This window comes from Mus pahari, chromosome 4 (assembly GCF_900095145.1).
Source record: "Mus pahari chromosome 4, PAHARI_EIJ_v1.1, whole genome shotgun sequence".
Lineage (NCBI taxonomy): Eukaryota > Metazoa > Chordata > Mammalia > Rodentia > Muridae > Mus > Mus pahari.
The window spans coordinates 122,650,112-122,657,601 of record NC_034593.1 but is presented as its reverse complement, the minus strand read 5'-3'; positions in this window follow the sequence as shown (position 1 = coordinate 122,657,601).

Genomic DNA, 7,490 nt, shown 5'->3' with positions numbered 1-7,490 from the left:
CACACACACACACACACACACACACACACACATACACACACACACACACACACACACACACAATAGCATTCACCTCAAAATTTAGTTATATACATGAAGTTGTTAGAACCGTGCCTGGAAGCAAGTAGGAGCTATAGAATTATTTGGTTTTAATTACATTTACCTGCTTGACAAGATTACATTTTTAAAAATTTCTTTCAATATCAGTTATTTCCTGTCTCTCAGAATTATTATCTTAACTTACTATTTTTCAAAATCATTGTAGACAATTGGAATCTGTACATAAAAAGAAAGCAATAATGACAGAAAATATACCTAGTAGAGGAAGATAAACTCAAAAATAAATACATATATTTTATAAATGCCTAATTTAATCTAGTAGAATATTATGTTTTAAAGTTTGAAGATTTTTGTTATGTGGTTGTTTTAGTCTCCCTTCCTGTTGCTGCGATGAAGTATCCTGACAAAAGCAACTCAAGGGAGAAGGGTTTATTCAGTTCACAGGACAAGGGCAAGGAAGTGACAATATCAAGAGCTTAAGACAACTGGTCACATTGTATTCACAGTCAAGGTTCGGAGACCATGACACATGAGTGATCAAGACTTGCTGTTGCTCTACTCCATTTACACAGTCCATGATCCCAGCCAGGGAACAGCACCTCCCACAGTGGACGGCATCTTCCCACCTCGTTAAATGCAGATAATCATCCACAGTCATGTTCAGAGGCCTGACTCCCAGGTGATTCTAGATTCTGTTAAGTTGGCGCTTGATCCTAATCATCACAGTGGTGTTAATTATCTGAGATGATTATTATCATGAAATTAAAAGTATTAAAAATGAGTGACACCCTCGAAAACACTGAAACAGACTAAGAAGTACCAAAGAGCAAAAGTATTGTTTTTGATAGTTATAAGAGGACATGTTGAACCTAGGAAACTGAATTCAGTAAACATTTCTCTGAGGACTACTTACTATTTCTGTGCTCATTTGTTTCACAAATATTGCTTGAGTCTCTTGGGCACTGGAGTAAATCAGTAAACAAATTATATGAGGTCCCTGCTATGATGAAGTTTATATCTAGTGAAGAAGACAGACTAATAAATGTACACACACATACACACACACACACACAAACACACACACAAACACACACAGAAACACACCTCTTTCATAACTATTATTATTTCTGAGTCTTAACATTTTCTCTCCCTCACTGCCTCAATACAATCTTTCCTGCAATGCCTTATCATGGACTTTTTTCAAGCATGAATTATTGACTTTCAACTGTTCCCCGGTCTACCATTCGCATTCCCAAAGTTATTTCTAAAATGCAGAGTTAATTGTATTCTTCTGATTATAAAACTTTTTATGTTTTCTATCACCTTCTCACTAATATCTGATTTAAGTTTTGGCTCTTGTCTACTATCCCAACCTTTTTATTGCCTGATAGCTTGAGTCATCTCTCCTCTCTGCTATCAATCCAAATTTCAACTACTCATTCTTTGGTAGAGAAAAGAGCAACTTCTAGGAGTAAATGTTTCCTTATTGTTATAGTGGTAAGTCAATATGCACCTTATTGATTATCTTCCTTTAAAGCAGCAGTTCTCAACCTATGGGCTTTGACCCCTTTAATGGCTGCATATCAGGTATCCTGCATATCAGGTATTTACATTCTGATTCAAAACAGTAGCACAATTAGAACTATGAAGTAGCAACAAAATAATTTTATGGCTGAGGGTCACTACAACATGAGGAACGGTGAGAACCAGTGTTCTAAAGTCTGTGAATGGCCCCCACTTCCCACTTCTGCTTCAGATTACATATCCTTGCAATTTTCTATGTATTTGTTATTCTCACTGTATTTGATAGGTTCTTATACCAGTCATTTTAAATATATATATATATTCCTGGATTTGTGAAATGACTCAGCGAGAAAAGACACCCCTCGCTAAACCTGTAAACTCACATTCAATACCCAGGACTTATGTGATGGGAGGGAAAAAAACCAGTCCCACAGGCTGTCCTCTGAATTCAACGTGAGCATTGTGGCATATCTCCTCACCAATAAGTTAAAAAAAAAATCCCTGTCCAGTCCCTAAATGTATTATATCATATTGTATAAAATTGTCCTAACACACATTCTCCAGTTTTCTCCTACCACTTGTCCATCAACTTACTCCAATTGACTTATATGTCCTTTATTTTTCAAGACACCAATAACAGTGACTGATAAATCTTCATCTTACAACCCAGAAACATTCAGCACGAGTCACCCAGGCTGTCCTTTAGAGTGAGTGGGCTCACCCTCCAGGCTGCTTGTCTTTCTCAGTCTGACTGTGCTCAGTGGTCACTTTTTAAACCTGAATCTATCAATGTCTGTGCCCTTGCCCTGGGTGAGTGTATGTAGTTACAGTGACTCAGTGCTGGTAGTTTCACAATTAAATAACTCTGTCCTTTTCTATAGTCTGAAATTCAGGACAATATACCCAAGTGGATATATTGATCTAGATGACTACTGTGTATCTCAAGTTTAAAACTCACAAGCCAAACTTTCTATTTATTTAAGTTAATAAAGTAATAGGTTTCACTGTGTCATTATCATAGTATAAGTCATTATGCTTTTGAAGAATTTATCCACTCCCCCCAATATCATTCCTTGCTCATATTTTTCTGTCTCATATATTTCATTGCTGTCTTCCCCCCCTTCCCCAACCGTCTTTTAGATTTTCCTCTTCTCATTTGACCTCCTTTATATTTCTACAACACACAAACACACATGTACACACAGAGAAACATATAATTAAACCTGGAGTCTGTTTATGAGAAAAACCATTATATTTGTATCACTGAGAATGGCTTGTTTGCCTAGTGTAATAATTCTTGGTCTGTTCATTTTCCTCCAAGTATATTCCTTATTTTTTCTTTGTAGCTAAGTGAAATTCCATTGTGCACCTGCTCCACATTTTTCTTAATCTATTCATCTGCCAAGGCACATCTAGGTTGATTTCATTTCTTAGCTATTGTAAATACTGGAGCAATAAACATGAGTATGCATGTATCTCCATGACACGGTGACTTGGAATCCTTCAGGTATTGAGCCAGGAGTGCTATAGTTGTTGTAGATCACATCATAGGAACGTTTTGCGGGATTTGAGTGCCCTCCAAGTGGACTCCAGAGAGTACCAGCTTATATAACCACCATGTAAGCACATGTACAAAAATTCCTTTTATCTGAATGTTCAATACCATGTATTGTTGTCTATCTTCCACATGTTACAGCCAGGGATGAGTGCAATTTCTAAAGCAGTTTTTGCTTCTCTGTGGTTAAATTGCTTTTTAAAGATTTTTTTTTTAAAAAAAGCACATGTATGTGTATGATTAGGTGTGGGTATAAGCAGAAGAGTACAGGTGTCGGGGGACCAGGGTTGTCAGATCAACCTGGAGCAGGAGTTATATGTAGCCACAGACTGCTTGATACGGGTTTTGCGAACTGAACTCAGGTCTTTTGCTGGAGTAGCAACCACTGAGCCACTTTAGTATCCAAAACAATTTTAATTTCATTTTCCTGATGCCTAAATACATTGAACCCTTTTAACATCATTTATTGACAATTTCTAGTCTTTCTTTTGCAAACTCTATTCAATTTGTTAGCCCATGTACAGATTGGAATTTTTTGGAACTCGTTTTCACTCTTCATATTTCCTAGATAGTAATTCCCTGTCTGTTGACAAAGTGTCCCCTCCCACCCCCAATTCTACAGGTTGTTTCTATTTTTTGCAGATAGTTTGTGAGTTCTCTGGATTGTTTCCACATGATATTGGAGTCTTTTCAGAAGTTCCTTGCCCTTATCTTAAAGTACTTTTCCTGTGTTTTCCTACAGGAGGTTCAAGCAATCAGATCATAAGTTTAAGTCTTTGACTTACTTTGACTTGATTTTTTGTCTAAGGTGAGTGATGAGGATCAACTGTCACATTCTACCCATTGATATTCAGCTTCTCCAGCATCACTGTTGAAGAGGTTTCTGTCTTCCACCCACCACACTACTGGATATTGTTGAAACCTCCATTAAAAATTAGGTAGGTGGATGTGAGTTTGTGGGTTTGTTTTTGAGGCTTCTATGCTATGCCATTGGTTTAAATGTCCAACTATTAAAACCAAAACCAAAACAAAGGAATACTGTGCTGTGTTATTGTTTTGTTAGAACTCTGTAGTATAGTTTGAGATCAGATATTCTGATGCTCCCTACACTGCCTTTTCTGCTTAGAATATCTTTGTCTGTATGAGTTCATTTGTGACTCCATGAAAGTTTTACAGTAATTTTTCCCTAGCACTATGAAAAATGGGATTGACTTCTTTATGAGTGTTTTATTAAATCTGCAGAGTACTTTTGATAAAGTAGCCATTTAAAAATATTGACTAAGCCAATTCATAAGCATGGAAGGCCTTTACATATTCTAGTGTCTTTTTCATTTTATGTATCTTTTCAAAGTACTATGGCTCATTTGTATTGGTTTTAGATATTGTTCTTATGTCCTAAGTTCATGAATTTCTGTCCTTAGCTTTACTACTTCTTGCCATCAGTACTTTTGAATTTGGTGTGCTGTTTTCGGAGACATTGAGGTGCCTCCTTAGATGATTCATTTGGGATCGCTGAGATTTTTAAATGCAAACACAAATAGCTATACACATTCATCTTAGACCTGCCTTAGCTTTATGGCAAACATTCTATAAGCTGTGCTTTTATTTTCATTTGAGTCTAGGAATTCTGAAACCTCCTCCCCTACTTCTTTAGTGTTCCACAGGCCATTCAAGAATGTTTTCTTCAGTCTCCAAATATTCCTGTCATTTCTGTAGGTTTTACTTCTAGTTTGAGTCATTTATGACCTGATCAGATATAGGAAATAATTTCAATTCTGCCTTATAACCTTGTGTGTCATATACTTTTGAGAAGGCTCAATGGGCTGCTGAGAAGAATGTGAAATCCATTGTTTTAGGATAGACTATCCTGTGAATATGTTATATCTATTTATCTATGTTATAGTTCACTCTTTAGGTTGTTTGTTGATCTTTAGGTTGAATGACTTATAAGAAAATGAGAGTGGGGTGATGAAGTTAGCCTCTATTATTATAAGAACATTCTGACCTCAGTTGTCCAATTGGGTTTTTCTGACAGTGGAAACCCTCAACACTTACTGTGTTTATATTTATAATTATTGTATTTTGTTGATGAATTGTTACCTTTATCAGTTTGTTTTAGCATTCTTTATCTGACTTATTTTTTTTTCAAGTCTACTTTTTCAGAATAGCTTTTCTAGCTTTTTCTGGCTCCCATTCACTTTATTTATTGACTTCCTTCCTTTGACTTAGTCTGCAGTTGTATCATCAATGAGATTTGGTTCTTGAGGACCACAGATAATTCGATTTAGTTTTTAGAGCCAGCTATCCAGTCTGTAACTCTTTGTTGATAAGTGGGGGTTATTTTCATTTAGGACTGTTGTTGAGAGATGTTTATTAGTTCTGGTGTTTTGTTATTGTCTGTTTTCTGATGGTTTGTATTATTGTTTGGTCTTTTCTTTTTCCTATTAATCTGGGAGAACATCAGTGTTTGACTTAATGGGCTGCTCCTCATTCTCTTTTGTTAATCTATTTTTTTGCATGGAATACAAACCAGACCTCTTGGTGGCTTTCCATATACATCTTCATATATACCTACTCCACTAGGTGGGGCCATCATTCATTCACTAACTCAAGCCCAGACATAAAAGCCATTTGTGATCTTTCCATTTTGTCTCATTCTACTATAGAGAATTTAAAAGTCACTCTTCCCATATCTATTGTCAGTGCCTTGATCTAAGGATGGATCACAGCTTGCCAGGGCAAGGTGGCAGTTTCAGTTCTACTCTCATCTGTGTCCAGATCATAGCTAGAGTATCTTTTAGTCAAATGGATTTTAGGCCATCCCTCTGATGAAAACATTAAAGTGTTTACCCATCTAATTTAAAATAAAATTCAGGATCTTTCCTACCAACCTTCTGCATGAGTCAGAAGCTAGATATTTTTAAAATGTCATTTCTGATAGCCACCTCTTCTCCCAGCATATTTCATGCCACATATTCAAAATTTAATAAAATATTCAACACCAGCTAATTTGGTAACCATTAATTTTATTTGTTGTCTTTGGTGAACACTACTACAAATTAGTGTGTTATGCAGACAAGCTGTTCAAGTGTCACATTTGCTAGGTAGGAAACTGACTGTCCCTATTATCAAAATTTGTATAATCCACTTTATAAGGTGAAGATCATTAATTAAATTTCTGGAAAGAGACACTTGAAATGACTCACATCCAGTGCCTTGCCCAGTGCCCTCTCTCAGCAGGCTGGAGAGATGACCACACCCCTCCCCTGTGAACCATGTGAGAGCTGTCTCAGAGGTCATGAGATTAGGAGAGCTGGCCTTACTCCTTTCCCATTGCAGCATTAGGTGATCTGAGGAGGAAGTGTTAGAGAGCTTGCTGTGGTGCTATCATTGCCTGAGAACTGGTAGGTTGACCAGCTCAGCCAACACCCAGACCCAGATCCAGGGCTTTGAGTTGGCTCACTCCAACATTTATCCCATCTATGAACTGCTAGAGCATGTGAAGAGGTCAGTTCTGTATATCTAAAGCTACACAGGATCTTCATAACACAGGGCAATGGTGGGATGTCCAAGAGGAGTCCCAGTGAAGATCCAATATTGATAGTGTAGCAGAAGCCAGACTCCTCAAACCAAACCAGTTACTCATTGCTATGACTATTTGGAAGCAAAGATGTGTGTACCAAAGAATATACTGTGGGACACAGAGTGACACAACAGCATCTATGATAAAATATCGCTTGAAGGAGGAGGTGGCAAGGACAGAACGATGATGTGAAGGGATGGGGTTATGAATGGGCTTGATGTGCATGGTGTGAAACTCACAAAGAATCAATAAAATACTGCTTATAAAAATTCTGGGAAGGATTACCAAATGAAGGAAAATTAGTTTCTATGGAATTCAGATGTCTACTCCATAAAACAATGCATGTGCTTTATGGAAGGAGAATGGAAGGCATATAGACCATAATTTTTTGAAGTATCTTCCATAGGCCATCAGGTTCTTAAGTTCCTAATATCAGTTCTGTAGTCAGATAGTCTTGGGAAGGGCTGAGACTTGCTTTGTTGATGTTCTTTTCCTGTGTGATTCACCGACTGTTTCTCACCTCAGGTCACTCTCAGTCTTTCTTACCCTCTCTTTGTTATAGCAACTGTGCCCTCTCTACTTGATAGGATTTGCTTTTCTTTTTCTTTTTTAATTATTATTATTTTCTTTATTTATATTTCAAATGCTATCCCGAAAGTTTCCTATACCCTCCCCCCACCTCGGCTCCCCTACACACCCACTCCCACTACTTGGCCCAGGCCTTGCCTTGTGCTGGGTCATATAAAGTTTACAAGACCAAGGGGCCTC